Source organism: Saimiri boliviensis, chromosome 2, assembly GCF_048565385.1.
Source record: "Saimiri boliviensis isolate mSaiBol1 chromosome 2, mSaiBol1.pri, whole genome shotgun sequence".
Lineage (NCBI taxonomy): Eukaryota > Metazoa > Chordata > Mammalia > Primates > Cebidae > Saimiri > Saimiri boliviensis.
In genome coordinates this window covers 165679936-165694638 of record NC_133450.1, presented here as the reverse complement: position 1 = coordinate 165694638, position 14703 = coordinate 165679936, and the positions used below count along the sequence as shown (strand labels likewise).

At 34.6% G+C, this 14703-nt stretch overlaps 1 long non-coding RNA gene and 1 other non-coding gene across 4 annotated transcripts in view; both read right to left on the bottom strand.

Moving 5' to 3' along the window:
* The window catches only part of LOC120366311 (uncharacterized), a 255933-nt gene that overhangs the window by 130924 nt on the left and 110306 nt on the right, over positions 1-14703 (bottom strand). The gene's annotated exons all lie outside the window — the stretch shown is intronic.
* LOC120366511 (U1 spliceosomal RNA) lies at positions 3526-3689 on the bottom strand. The gene has a single exon (XR_005581161.1). It is a non-coding gene; the product is annotated as a U1 spliceosomal RNA (small nuclear RNA).

Sequence of the window (14703 nt, the reverse complement as noted above, 5' to 3'; positions counted from 1 at the left end):
TATAATAATTTCTGACTGTGGGATTGTGACTGGGACAACGCTGGTTTTGTGACAGCAAAAGCTGTATTTCTCTGTGGGCATAGGTTTACATGCAAAGAAGTACTGATACAGGGTATTTTATTTCTTTCAACTAAATTTTTCTATTTTTTATACACAATATAATTAGCAGGTGAGAATCTGCCCATAGTACACCAGCACAGAACAGATTAATAGGATTTAAAAGTATTTCAACACCTGACTTTTCAGTTAATAGAGACATTCAAATGGTAAAATTCTGTACTCTTCATGTTTCAGCCCATTAATTTACATAAGTTAAATTAACAGATCTTAAAAAAGGCATTTCTACTTCCAACACACACTGTGCTGGTGGGTGTCAATTGCGCAGCTAAGAAGAGCAACAGTTTTGGGTCACGAATTTTAAATGTGATAATTCGGTTCAATAAACCATGTCCCTAATAACCAGCTCTCAGTAATTTTAAAAATTGTTTGTTTTTTCAAGTTTTTATTTTGATAACTGATTTCCCTCTCTCTTTTCCCATCCCCGGCCAGTAATTCTTGAAAATTATAGATATTAGTACATTGTTTAGAATGTACCAAGAAAATATATAGCATGGGTACATTGATGTATTTATTTTTGTTACACAAGATTTAAAGATGCCTTTTTAATCTAGGCGCAGTGGCTCACACCTGTAATTCCAGCACTTTGGGAGGCCAAGGCAGGCAGATCAGGAGGTCAAGAGATTGAGACCATCCTGGCCAACATGGTGAAACCCCGTCTTTACTAAAAACACAAAAAAATTAGCTGGGTGTGGTGGCGCACACCTGTAGTCCGAGGTACTCAGGAGGTTGAGGCAGGAGAACTGCTTGAACCCGGGAGGTGGAATTTGCAGTGAGCCGAGGTCACGCCACTGCACTCCAGCCTGGCACCTGGTGACAGAGTGAGACTCTGTCTCAAAAAAAAAAAAAAAAAAAAAAAAAGAAAAAGAAAAAGATGCTCTTTTAGAACTCTGAAGCATAAACTAGTGACATAATTAAATGGAAAACGTGTTTGTTTCTTCTTTTTTTTATTAGCTAGCTGTATAGGCAACTGATTCCCAAGTGATTGGTTATTTTGCACCATAGTCAACTTTTACTTGTGATATATTCCAGCAACAGAATTTTTTCTACTACTGTGGTGAAATTATTTGATATCCAAATGCAGAGAAGGGTTACCTTTAGCATCTGTGTGGCTGGAAGCTACTATTAGTTGTTTATCTTTATGTTGAGCAAAGCTCCTTCTGGTTCCCATTGGCTTGCTCGGAGTCCTACTAGTTAGGGCCTTGCATCTAAATTAGAATCCCTTGTATGATGAATAATCATCACAGCAGTTTTTAAGTTGTTCATATTTTAATTATAGAGACCACTTAAATGTTTTGTTTTTTTTTTTTTTTTCTAAATAATTAAAGGTAGGCAATAACATGAAACTAAAGTTTAGCATATTTACGAGGTTCATAATTTCCATGCTCGGAGGCATGAGAAAATTCAAAATTGAATAAATAAATATTGATTATTGTCCCTTGATTGGCATTTGATTTTATTCCTTTTCTTTGCCTTTGTCCTTTTTCATAAACTAAGGGAATAGCAAGGCTAATCTTGTGATTGGGATAAACATCAGTTTCCTACTTAGAACCCCATTAGTCAGTGTACTCAAGGGAAAGTTATAATTTCTTAGCAAAACTTTCAAGGCCATGATTTCCTTTTAAGCTTTACCTCTCATCACTTTCCTGATTTCTCCCCAACCTCTCACAGTATTTTCCTTTCCAGGGTCCTGATGTGTTCCATTTTCCAGCCATTTGATAATCTTTCTCTCTTACCTGAGCTGCCTGTCTTCACCAGCTCTTCCTTTTCTTATATCCACCACCATTTCTTGACAGTCACTGCCTACCATGACCATCACATACTAGGCTGGATCTCCTTACATGGACTCTCGCATCATTTGTTACTCCCATTCTCTCTCTTCAACCCTACTCCAGTAGTCAGAGCATACGGTTGGCTGTGTAATCCAGCCTTTAGTGACATTTCCAGTTTCTGGTTGGATATAAGTGATTTAATAATTGTATGATTAATTAAAAGCTTGATTTGCAAACATTCTAGACAGAATAATGCATTATTTTCTTCCCTCATTTGCTCATCAGTTACCAATTCTTTAACACATTATAATCTGGTTTTCTTCTGCTTTCGTCTGGATTACATCCCTTAACTCTGCTTGATTTCTCTCCAAATTTCCATAGACAATGATTAGACATCGTCCAGGTTTTCCTTGGGGAAGATTATCTTCGTTAGCTTTCCTTTAGAAATCACAGTCAGGTTCATAACCTCAACTCTCACTTCTGTGCCCCAGGCCCTTAAATTATTCTTTTTAGTCTAGATTCTTTAGTGTGTATTTTCTGGATTTGTAATGACTCTCTGGATATTTCCACTTAAATGTTCTGCTACTTTAAACCCAACAAGTTTTTAAAAATACTCTCCTAGATTCTATTACATCCTCAAAGACTTTATCTTCTTTGATAACTGTCAAAACTGCCTGAAGTTAAAAGCTTTCATTCATTAATGGTGAATTCTGTCTTCTCTTTTAATGGCTGTGTTCCTAAATCCCAATGAGTCTGTTTCCTCAGGATTTCTCACTTGCGTATTTTATTTTCTTCCTGCTAATACCACTATAGTTATGACATACTTTAGATATGTCTAATTCACACTTTTAAAAAAGAAAGAGAAAATCCATTTAACTGACATTAATTGGCATTTCTGTCTCAATTTTTTTTTTACCATTACTCTGATAAACTTTAACCCTTCTCAAAATGTTTAAGCAACTTTGCATTTTGAGAACAGCATGAAGTTAAAACATCTAAATCTTATACTCCAAAATCTAAACAATATTGTCCCAAGCAACCTACTGTGATTTACCTCCCATCACTGCCTTTCTCAACGTCATTACGCTAGCCTAATTCCCTTATTCAACTCCTGTCTCAGTAAACGTTATATTTTTCTGCCTTTAAGATAAAGGCAGAATCGACTTAATCTCTATTGACTAAGTTTAGTAACTTCCCTTTTTGCAACTTTCTGAGGTTATTTTCATATTACACCTCACTCATATATTATGATTTGAGACTATAATTTATTATTTATTCCTTTTATTTTATCCTCCAGAAAGCTAGTTCACCATATATATATATGAATGCTCCGTAAGTACTAGCTGATTTCACTTTGCTGTTAATGAAAACATTTATTTTGATTAACATTTTCAACTGGAAAATTATGTTTGGTTGGCTATTTGGAATCTTGATTTAGTAAACTAAGGCAAGAAACTCATAATCATTACCACATAGGATTTAAAAGAAAAAAATACATATTAAATGCTTTTGTGAATAATAATATAAGATGTATTAATATTTTTATTTTGTTTACTTGGCATTTAATAAAATATTGAGTGAAATACTACAATTTTCTTGAATACCTTATTTCCTTTTTTTGTTTGTTTGTTTTAAACAGGGAAAATCTCTAACACAGTCCCCCACTACCACAAATTATGCAGTTGAGTTTCCCACGTTTGGGGAAATCGCAGGTGTCAGCACATCCAGAGTGCAATGGATAAGCCTCGCCCTGGGAAAACTACCTTCATGATCATGGTGTCTCCCCTGCCAGGTGAATACCTTATTTCTACCTTAGTTGTTTGGGTCAGTTTTTGAAAGAAAAGTCACTTTATTATTTTATCTTTGAGATGACCTTATTAGCTGGAAATCCTTGAAGATTTGAGTGAAGAATCTATAATGTTAATTAATTTCACCTAAGGCACAGACTAATTATAACATTTTGCTTAATACAGATTACCTACATTGATATATACTATAAACAATGAAAGTTTATTCTCCATGATTGTGTTTTTTTGTATGTTCTCAATTATCGTATTACAATCAAAATTGCTATTGATTGTATACACTGTTCCTATCTCTTTAAACAATAGGATATCCTTTAAAAAATAAAATTAAAACATATATTTTATTTATAATTTCCCATGCTTTCCTGATAATTATCTCTGATTCACTTAAAAACATTGTGAAATAAGAAGTACTATTATTACCCCTGTATTAAGGAAAGAAACGTCATTTAGGGAGATCCTGTGATTTGCCTAAGAAGAGAAAGTCACTAAGTAGCAGACATAGTAGATACGTAAATATCCATTAATCACTCATCAAACTCTCCTTGCCTCTGTAACTTGGCTCACTTTAGAATTTAGAGGCAAATTACAAAATGTTGCACTTGTGTGTGTGTGTGTGTGTGTGTGTGTGTGTGTGTGTAAATAATATACTCCTTTTCCTATAATAATTTTGGGTAAGAAATTTCTTATGTAATATTTTACTCTTTCTTGCCACACTGACAACCTCTAGAACTGAGAACTCTAGAGTCCTATTCTTAAGACATAATATACTGAAACCAACTGACATGATGTACCAGGCAGATTTTGCTTGAATATAGCAAGGTATTCATCAGTGGAAAGACTTTAGAGGCAAATTTTAGAATTTTGCACATTTTTTGTCATGTAAATAATATATGTATTTTTCTTCTATGAATTATATGTAAGGAATTTATGTAATTAAAAAGTGTATAATTTGGCAAGCTGCTTTTTGAGACACACATATGTAATTTATACACATCGTCCCTTGGTATCCATAGTTGGTAAACTGTACTGTTTAGGAATAAAGAGAAAAAAGTCTACACATGTTCACTATCCATGTTCAATAGGACTTAGTTTTTTTTCCTATATTTTCTATCCATGGTTAGTTGAATCCGGGGATGCAGAAACCACAGATACAGAGGACCTAAAATATATAAAATTCACTCAACCAAATCTAGGTTGACAATTTTTGTGCAAGATATTTGACTTTTACACAAAGTGATCTGAGAAATCATGTGAGGATTTGGAGAAGGGGAGTGACAGAATCTGATATCTTTTAACAGGATCATTTTGGCTGTTATGTTGAAAATAAACCCAATGGGACAAGGACAAGGAGACTCCAGGTAAAAGATGATGTTAGTTTGGACAAGGATAGCAGTGATAAAGGTGAGAAACAATGAGATTCTAGACATTTGGAAGGAAAATTCAATAGGGTTTTCTGATAAATAGAGTAAGTGTTGTGGGAGAGTGGAGGAGACCAGAACATAATTCCTACCTCGCCAGAATACCATGAAAATGCTTAACTGGTGGTCAGCACACAGCAAGCTCTGAAATTATATTTGACACTGTATGTCCTCTGGTAGAGATAAGCAAACTGAGCTGCAAAGCTGTTAAATCACCTACGTAACACGACCTTGATAGTTACTTAATGTCATTGCTGTAATGCAAATCCAACTGTAGATACATTGCTCTACAGGTCAAAGGCTAGGCCTACATCCTTGTCATTTATTCTAATTCTACGAGGTCCATTTGATTTGAATAAAGAAAAAGAGTGGAACAGTCTTTTTTTTTTTTTCCTGAACATTTGGGTGACTTGCAACAGCCAAGTATAATTTTGTATTAACTGTAGGAAGCCTAATAATCAGGTTTCTTAAACAAGCATTTTGATACAATTAACTCTCTTGATTAGATATTTTCCCGTTAATGCTGCACATCAGTGAAATTCTTAGCCAAACTTAAAGTCATGTTAATAGAGAAAAATAATAGAGACTTCGGAAATTTAATTTATGTCCTTTAGACTGCTTCCTTCATAATCATTGTACTTTATAAATGGTTGGAATGTTCTTCAGGATCCATTTGGTTACTTAGAATACTTATGGAGGCCAGGAGAAGTTGAAGGAAAAAAAAAAAAGCAGCAACACCAAAATAACTCTACAACATGCACTTTAATAATTAATTTTAACAGTAATTTTCTCTGATCCCTTCTGCTTTATTTGATCACTGTACTATGAGTTGTTTTGCTTAGATAAAACAGTATTTGGATCCATATACTTTTTATGGTGATGACTGAGATATTCTACTTTCTTTCCATCTTATCTAGCTTCTCTAGAGAAAGAAACCGATTGAAAAATAAATAATGCTTTACTTATTCCCTCAATGTTTCATTATATTTTCTTTTTTCTTTTATTTTTTACTTGTTTATCCATAAGTTATTGGGGTACAAGTGGTATTTGGTTACATAAGTAAGTCCTTGAACGGTGATTTGTGAGATTTTGGTGCACCCATCACCTGAGTAGCATATACTACATTCTATTTGTAGTCTTTTATCCCTCACCCTCCTTCCACTCTTCCCCTCAAATCCCCAAAGTCCACTGTATCATTCTTATGCTTCTGCATCTTCATAGCTTAGCTCCCACATATCAGTGAGAACATATGATGTTTCATTTTAAATTACTGAGTCACTTCATTTAGAATAATCATCTCCAATCTCATCCAGGTCACTTCAAATGCTGTTAATTCATTCCTTTCTATGTCTGCATAGTATTCTATCATATATATACCACTGTTGATTTATCCACTCATTGATTGATGGGCATTTGGATTGGTTCCTTGATTTTGCAATTGTGAATTGTTCTGCTATAAACATGTGCTCTCAAGTGTCTTTTTTTGAACAATGACTTTTTTTCCTCTGGGTAGATACCCAGCAGTGGGATTGCTGGATCAATTGGTAGTTCTATTTTTAGTTCTTTAAGGAATCTCCACATTGTTTTCCATTGCGGGTGGACTAGTTTACATTCTCACTAGCAGTGTAGAAGTGTTCCTGTTCACTGCATCCATGCCAACATCTACTGTTTTATGATTTTTTGATTATGGCCATTCTTTCGGGAGGAAGGTGGTATCACATTGTGATTTTTGATTTGCATCTCCCTGATCATTAGTGATGTTGACCATTTTTTCATCTGTTTGTTGGTCATTTGTGTATCTTTTTAGAATTGTCTATTTATGTCCTTAGCCTACTTTCTGATGGGATTGTTTTCCTCTTACCAATCTGTTTGAGTTCACTGTAGATTCTGGATATTAGTCCTTCGTCATATGAATAGATTGTAAAAATTTTCTCCCACTCTGAGTTGTCTGTTTACTCTGCTGACTATCTTTTGCTGTGTTTCCAGCTATTTATCTTTGTTTCTATTGCATTTGCTTTTGTGCTCTTGATCATGAAATCCTTGCCTAAACCAATGTCTAGAAGGATTTTTCCAATGTCATCTTCTAGAATTTTCATAGTTTCAGATCTTAGATTTAAGCCCTTAACCCATTTGAGTTGATTTTTTTTTTATCAGTTGAGAGATAAGGATAAAATTTCATTCTCCTACATGTAGCTAGCTAATTATCCCTACATCATTTGTTGAAAAGGGTATTCTTTCCCCAGTTTATGTTTCTGTTTTCTTTATTGAAGATCAGTTAGCTCTAAGTATTTGGGTTTATTTCTTGGTTCTGTATTCTGTTTCATTGGTCTATGTGAAAATGATCATATTGCCAAAAGCAGTCTATAAATTCAACATAATCGCCATTAAATACCACCATCATCCTTCACAGAATTAGAAAAAAAACTTCTAAAATTCATATGGAAGCAAAATAGAGCCCTCATAGCCAAAGCAAGACTAAGCAAAAAGATCAAATCTGGAGGCATCACACTACCTAATTTCAAACTATACCATACAGGCATAGTCACTAAAACAGCATGGTACTCATAAAAAAAATAGGCATATAGATCAATGTTTCATTATATTTCATTACTTACATGTTTCTATCAGTTTTTTTTTAATTTTGGAAAAAATTTCAATTTTGCTCCAATCTTTTGTTTTTTGTTTTGTTTTGGGTTACATGTGAAGAACATGCAAGATTGTTGCATAGGTACACACATGGCAGCATGATTTGCTGCCTTCCTCCCCTTCACCTATATCTGGCATTTCTTCCCATGTTATCTCTCCCCTACTCCCCAACTCCCACTGTCCCTCCCCTATTTACCCCCAACAGACCCCAGTGTGTGATGCTCCCCTCCCTGTGTCCATGTGTTCTCATTGTTCAACACCTGCCTATAAGTGAGAACATGTGGTGTTTGATTTTCTGTTCTTGTGTCAGTTTGCTGAGAATGATGGTTTCCAGGTTCATCCATGTCCCTAAAAAGGACACGAACTCATTGTTTTTTATGGCTGCATAATATTCCATGGTGTATATATGCCAATTTTCCCTGTCCAGTCTATCATCAATGGGCATTTGGGTTGGTTCCAGGTCTTTGCTATTGTGAATAGTGCTGCAATGAACATTCGTGTGCATGTGTCTTTATAGTAGAATGATTTATAATCCTTTGGATATATACCCAGTAATGGGATTGCTGGGTCAAATGGAATTTCTATGTCTAGGTCCTTGAGGAATCGCCACACTCTCTTCCACAATTTACACTCCCAGCAGCAGTGTAAAAGTGTTCCTATTTCTCCACATCCTCTCCAGCATCTGTTGTCACCAGATTTTTTAATGATCACCATTCTAACTGGTGTGAGATGCTATCTCAATGTAGTTTTGATTTGCATTTCTCTAATGACCCGTGATGATGAGCATTTTTTCATACGTTTGTTGTCCCCGTGTATGTCTTCTGTTGTAAAGTGTCTGTTCATATTCTTTGCCCACTTTTGAATGGGCTTGTTTGTTTTTATCTTGTAAATCTGTTTTAGTTCTTTGTAAATTCTGGATAACAGACCTTTGTCATATGGGGAGACTGCAAATCCTTTTGGCTTACTGAAAAAAATCCTATCCCTATTTACTAAGCCACTATGTTGCATAACCCTTGACATACTTTTCTTCTCTTTACAGTTTCATCATATAAACAGTCTACATTACATACAAGTAGAATTTGTTCCAAAATAATTTCTTAAAGTTGGCCTTCAGAGGTTGATTATATCAGGATAGAGCATTGCAAAATTCAAGTAAATTATATGTATGTACATGTATGTGTGCATAAATGTGTATTTTTTGTATCATCACATAGTAATTTGACCTTTTTCTTTGTTTATACAGTTCTATATATTTAACATGAATCTAAATTTGGGTAGCCACCACCATATACAGGGAAGTTGGATCACTCCAAACATTCTCTCCTACTCTTTGATATAGTCACAGCATTCCTCAATACCTGACCTCTGGTTATTACTACTCTTCACCACTATAGTTTATTGCTTAAAGTGTGCCATATAACTGAACTCATAAAGAGATAACTATAAAACTGGCTTCTTCCATTCAGCATAACACCTTGAGATTCATTCAAGTTGTGTTTACTAATGAGTCATCCCTTTTTATTGCTGAATAGTATTCCACTGTATGAACATACCATAGTTTGGTTTAAGGACATCTGGGTCAAGAACATCTAGATTATTTCCAAATTGGAGAAATAATAAATAAAGATGCTATGAACAGAAGTGATATCAGCAAATTAGTTGATTGGAAGCCCCTAGTGCTTCTCCCACAACAAAAACAGCCAAAACAGCAAATAAACAACTACATTTTAACAAAAATAATGAAAGAGAGCATCAGAGTATGTCAAAGGAGTAACAGAAACCCTGGTGTACACAGAAACTCAGGATAGCCATATAGAGAACTGAATAAGACATCTGACCTTCACTACCTCTTTCCCCAACCAGGATCAGCTGGGAACCAAGAGGCATCTTTATAGAGAAAACACAAGCAAGAGGAACTCAGCTGCCCCCATCTATCCCATGGACAACTTACAGTCCTCTACACTGAGGTCCCCTGCAGTCCTCACTGGTACTAAGCCCAGCTGAGGGAGCTGCCTGAGGTCTACACAACTGTGCTCCCAACAGAGAAAAAGCCAACCCTGGGTCCCATCCCCTGTGGCCTGTGCAGTTACTGTGCTCTGACATCTTGGAAATAGAACTACTGCTGGAGTATGTTGTGTTAAGGGGGCAAGTGCCTATAGTACCCCTTTGTCATTGAGGCAAGGCTGCTGCAAAGCCACCCCCTTTCAGTGGTGCAACATCTCCAAGCTAAACTGCAACCAGTTGTTACGTGGGACCTAGTGGCAGTAGAGCTGCTACTCCTATTTACCCCTCCTAGTCCCCAGGTACAGCTGCACCCAGACCCCTGAGGCTGAAGCTGAAGCCGTACACTCTTCCGTGGGAAGTGTGCCTTGGCATAACCATTTCATCTGTCTCTCCTAGATGTGACTCTGCCCTACCTCTAAGGGCCTAAGCTGAAGCTGATTGCTGCCTCCTGGGAATAAAAGCATTTTGGCAGAACTCCTCCATTTACTCCTTTCAGGTGCTGTTGAGCTGAAACTGCATTCTTTCTCCTGGAGAAATTAGGCTTTGGCAGAACTGCTGTATCTGTCTCTACCAATTATGGTTGTGCTCTGTACCCATATGGTTGTGCCAGAACTGAAGCTGCCCACTGCCTCCTGGAGAAACTGCTTCAACAGCAGACTTGATTGAACAGAACAAAGATAAGTCTTTTGAAATTACATAGTAAAAGAAAAAAATAAAATAAAAAGAAGTGAATAATGCTTAAAAGATTTACAGAGCACCTTTAAATGAAACAAGATTCATATTATGAAAGTCTCAGTAGGCAAAAAGATAGGCAAAGGCATAAAAAAATTAACCTATTTAATGAAATCATAGCTGAAAAATTTCCAAGTCTAGAAAAAGAGATATGAATATCCAGATCAAAGAAGCTGAAAGGTTTGCAAATACATTCAACTCAAGAATATGCCCTGTAAGTCACATTAAATTATCAAAAGTTAAGAGACAAAGAAAGAATTCTAGAGAATATCAAGGAACAGCATCAAGTCTATTTCTGATATAAAGGAATCTTTATTAGACTAACAACAGATTTCACAGCAGAAACCTTGCAGGCCAAGAGAGAAAGGGAAGATGTGTTCAAAGTGTAGAAAGAAAAAAATTACTAGCCATGAATACTTTTTTCAGCAAAGCTATTTATTCTCCAGAATGAGGAAGAAGTAAAGTCTTTCCAAGACAAGCAAACATTGATGAAAATCCTTGCCATTAGATCAGCCTAATAAGAAATGCTCAAAGATGTCCTATGTCTGGAAGTGAAATAATCATCATCATAAAAACATGCAAAACAGAAAACTCACTGGTAAAGCAGATACACAAATGAGAAAGAGAAAATAATTAATCTTTATCAACAGAGAAAACCATGAAACAGTACTGAAAAACAGTAAGAGAGAAATAAAAGGACAATGGATATATAAAACAACCAGAAAACAATTAACAAAATGACAGGAGTAAGCCTATCAGTAATAATGTTGACTGTAAAGAGATTAATCTCCCCATTTAAAAAACATAGAGTAGCTAAAGGTATAATAAACTATGTCCCAACCATATAATGACTACAAGAATTTTACTTCATCGATAAAGACACACATAGACCAAACGTTAAGAGATGAGAAAATATATTCTATGCAAATGAACTTAAAAGTGAATGGGAGTATCTATACTTAGATGAAAAAGTCTTTAAGTAAAAAACAGCAAAAAGAGACAGAGAAAGTTATTATATAATAACATTTTATTCAGCAAAAATGATATAACAATTATAAATATATATGTGCCTAACACTGGAGCACCCTGATATACAAAGAAAATATTTTTAGATCTGAAAGGAGAAAGAGATTCTAATAAAATTACATTTGGGGATTTCAACACTCTGTTTTCAGCATTGGAGAGCTCATTTAGGCAGAAAACCAATAAAGAAACATTAGATTTCAATGACACTGTATACCAAATGGATCTAACAAATATTTACAAACAAATAATAATCTGATTGAATGGGCAAATAAGCTGAAGAGACATTTTTCAAAAATAAGACACACAAATGGCAATAGGTATATGAAAAAATGCTCAATATCATTACATTATCAGGGGAATGCATCATTGTGGATTCAAAAATAAATATGTTAAGATTCATGACCCCAAATAATTTTCAATCTAAGGAACTGATGATTTGGCCAAATAGGCATTAAATACTGAAACCCTCTGTGAAGCATTTTAGCTGTGACAGTTTAGAGATCAGAAATATCTTAAATCTAGTTATTTAATTCATCGAGTACCTTATATTCTTTATCTTACTAAAGTATTTTTTAAAATGCCTTACCGTATTGGTAACTTAGGAGCTAAGTGGAACAGGTGAGGTCTAAATTTAGTGCTGAAGGACTTCAAAATCTTTGTTCTTGCTCTACACCAAAATCTTTTCAGCCTACAGATATGAAAGGAATCTAGCTTTAGCCATTGTCACTCTCAGTATCAGTTGTCTGTAAATACATGAATTTATTTCTGGCTTCTCTTTTCTGTTCCATTGGTCTATGTGTCTGCTTTTATGCCAGTACATTGCAGTTTTGGTTACTATAGCTTTGTAATATATTTTGAAACCATATGATGTGATGCTTTAAGCTTTGTCCTTTTTGCTCTGGAATGTTTTGCGTTTCCATAAAAATTTTAGGTTTTTTTTTTCTTCCTATTTTTGTGAAGAATGTTATTAGTAGTGTGATAGAAATTGATTAGCTCTTCAGATCAGTTTAGGTGATGTAATCATTTTCACAGTATTAATTCTCCCAATGTATGAACATGAATTATTTTTCTATATTTTTGTGTCATCTTCAATTTCTTTCATCGATGTTTTATACTTTTCCTTGTAGAGAGTTCTTTTGCCTCCTTAGTTAAATGTATTCCTAGTCATTTTGTCTTTTTCAAATAATCTATTGTAAATAGAACTGTTTTCTTGATTTCTTTTTCTGCTAGTTTGTTGTTGGTATACTGAAATACTACTAATTTTTATATGTTGATTTCATATCCTACAATTTTAACTGAATGTTTTTTCAGTGCTAAGTGATTTTTGGTGGACATTTTAGGTTTTGATAGACCCAAACAGAAAAAACAAACAAACAACTTCCTTCATTTTTTCTTTTCAGTTATCCTATAACAGAATATGAATTCACAAATATAAAATTAAAATGCTAGTGGATTGGATAATTTTATTTTCTCTATGAGGCAATTTATAGCCCCTGGAGACAAAGCTATGGAATCCTTACTTACGCACTTTCTAATCTTCATCATATATTTCCAGGCAATGCTTCCTATGCTTCAGTAGTTCCTCAGTTCCTTTCCCCAAGCAATAATTTCCAACATAATAAATTCACTTATTAGCCATTTTCAAGTGGCTTTTACTATTCAACAACCTTGGCACATGAACAGGGTACTCAGCTATCTGTGTGACTTTCTTGTTTCAGGATTCTGCCTTTAATTCCTTCAGATTTTTACTCAAATGTAGTATTCTCAGAGAAGCCTTCCCTGACCACCTACTTAAAATCACTGCCCTCACTTCTTATCCTATTCCACTTCCCTATACTATTTTTCTCCTTAGCACATAGCATTATCAAAGATATCATGTATTTTACTTTTTGATTCAGTTTTTTGTTTGCATGCCCCACTAGAATATTAAGCCCCATGAAGGAAGGTAGTAGTTTCTGTTATCACTTCACGTTTTAGATCAGTTGTTCGTAAGTTTTAGGAATTCAATTATATATGTTTAATGAGTAAAGAAAACGCTTGTAATTCCTCCCATTTTTAACCCTACGTGAAGAACAGATTTTCTTTTGCTGGCAGCTGCATTATTTTTCTGTTTCTTTCCTCAAAGAGTTACTGAGTGAGTGCTGCTTTCAGGTTTTTCAGAAAACAAATGGAATTAACGAAGTCTATCAACTTTGAAGAAAACTGGTTAATTAAATGGTGTTTCTCTTTAGTGAACATGAAGTTTTTTTCTGGAATCTGCCATTTTCTAGAGGTGAACTATTTCAAAATTAAACTTGCCTTATTATGCACTATATTTGATATCAACTATCTGCTTTTGGTTTATAATAATAATGCATAAAGAATATTTACTATATGTAAAACATTTTAAATACATAATCTCATTTAATTCTCACAAGAAACCTGTGAGATAGACCTTAAATTTCCCTGTGTTTAAAAGATGAAGGAGCAAAGATGTAAAGAGGCTGAATACTTTTCCTAAGGAAGATCAGATAGTGAATAATAGTGGTAAACTTGAACTCTTTGCCAATAAAACACATACTTTTAACCATATTATTGTCTCGCATTAAAGTTACAAAATGTATAATGTTAGAGCTGAAAATGATATTAGAAGTTGCCTAAAACTTTCTTAAGTCAGATAAAGAAATGAGATCTAGAATGATTTGCCAGTGATGTGATGCTATTTAGTGAAGGAGAAAAAGCAGGACAAGCTTCTAAACACATTTCCTGAAACACATTTGAGTACTTTTCTATTATATAAATAATGGATAATGGTGCAAATATCTTCTCATAGGCATATACAATGAGAAATTTTGGATTGATTTCCACAGGACTAGTTTTCGATGGAGAATTACATTCCTTCTTACTATAATAGTTGATTAGACAGTTCTGGACACATTCACTCACACACACACACATACACACACACACACACACACACACACACACACACACACACACATACACACACACACCCAACCCAATATGGTCCTAGACAAAGACTACTGTTATAACCATAAAGATGTACATCAGATAATCCCAGTGGATTAAACTATTCAGAAAGAATAACCTTTGAAATCATGAAATAATTTCAGTGAAATTCCATTTTAAATCAAATAAAAAATCAGATGCAAAATTTGAGATATACCAAGATGATCTTCA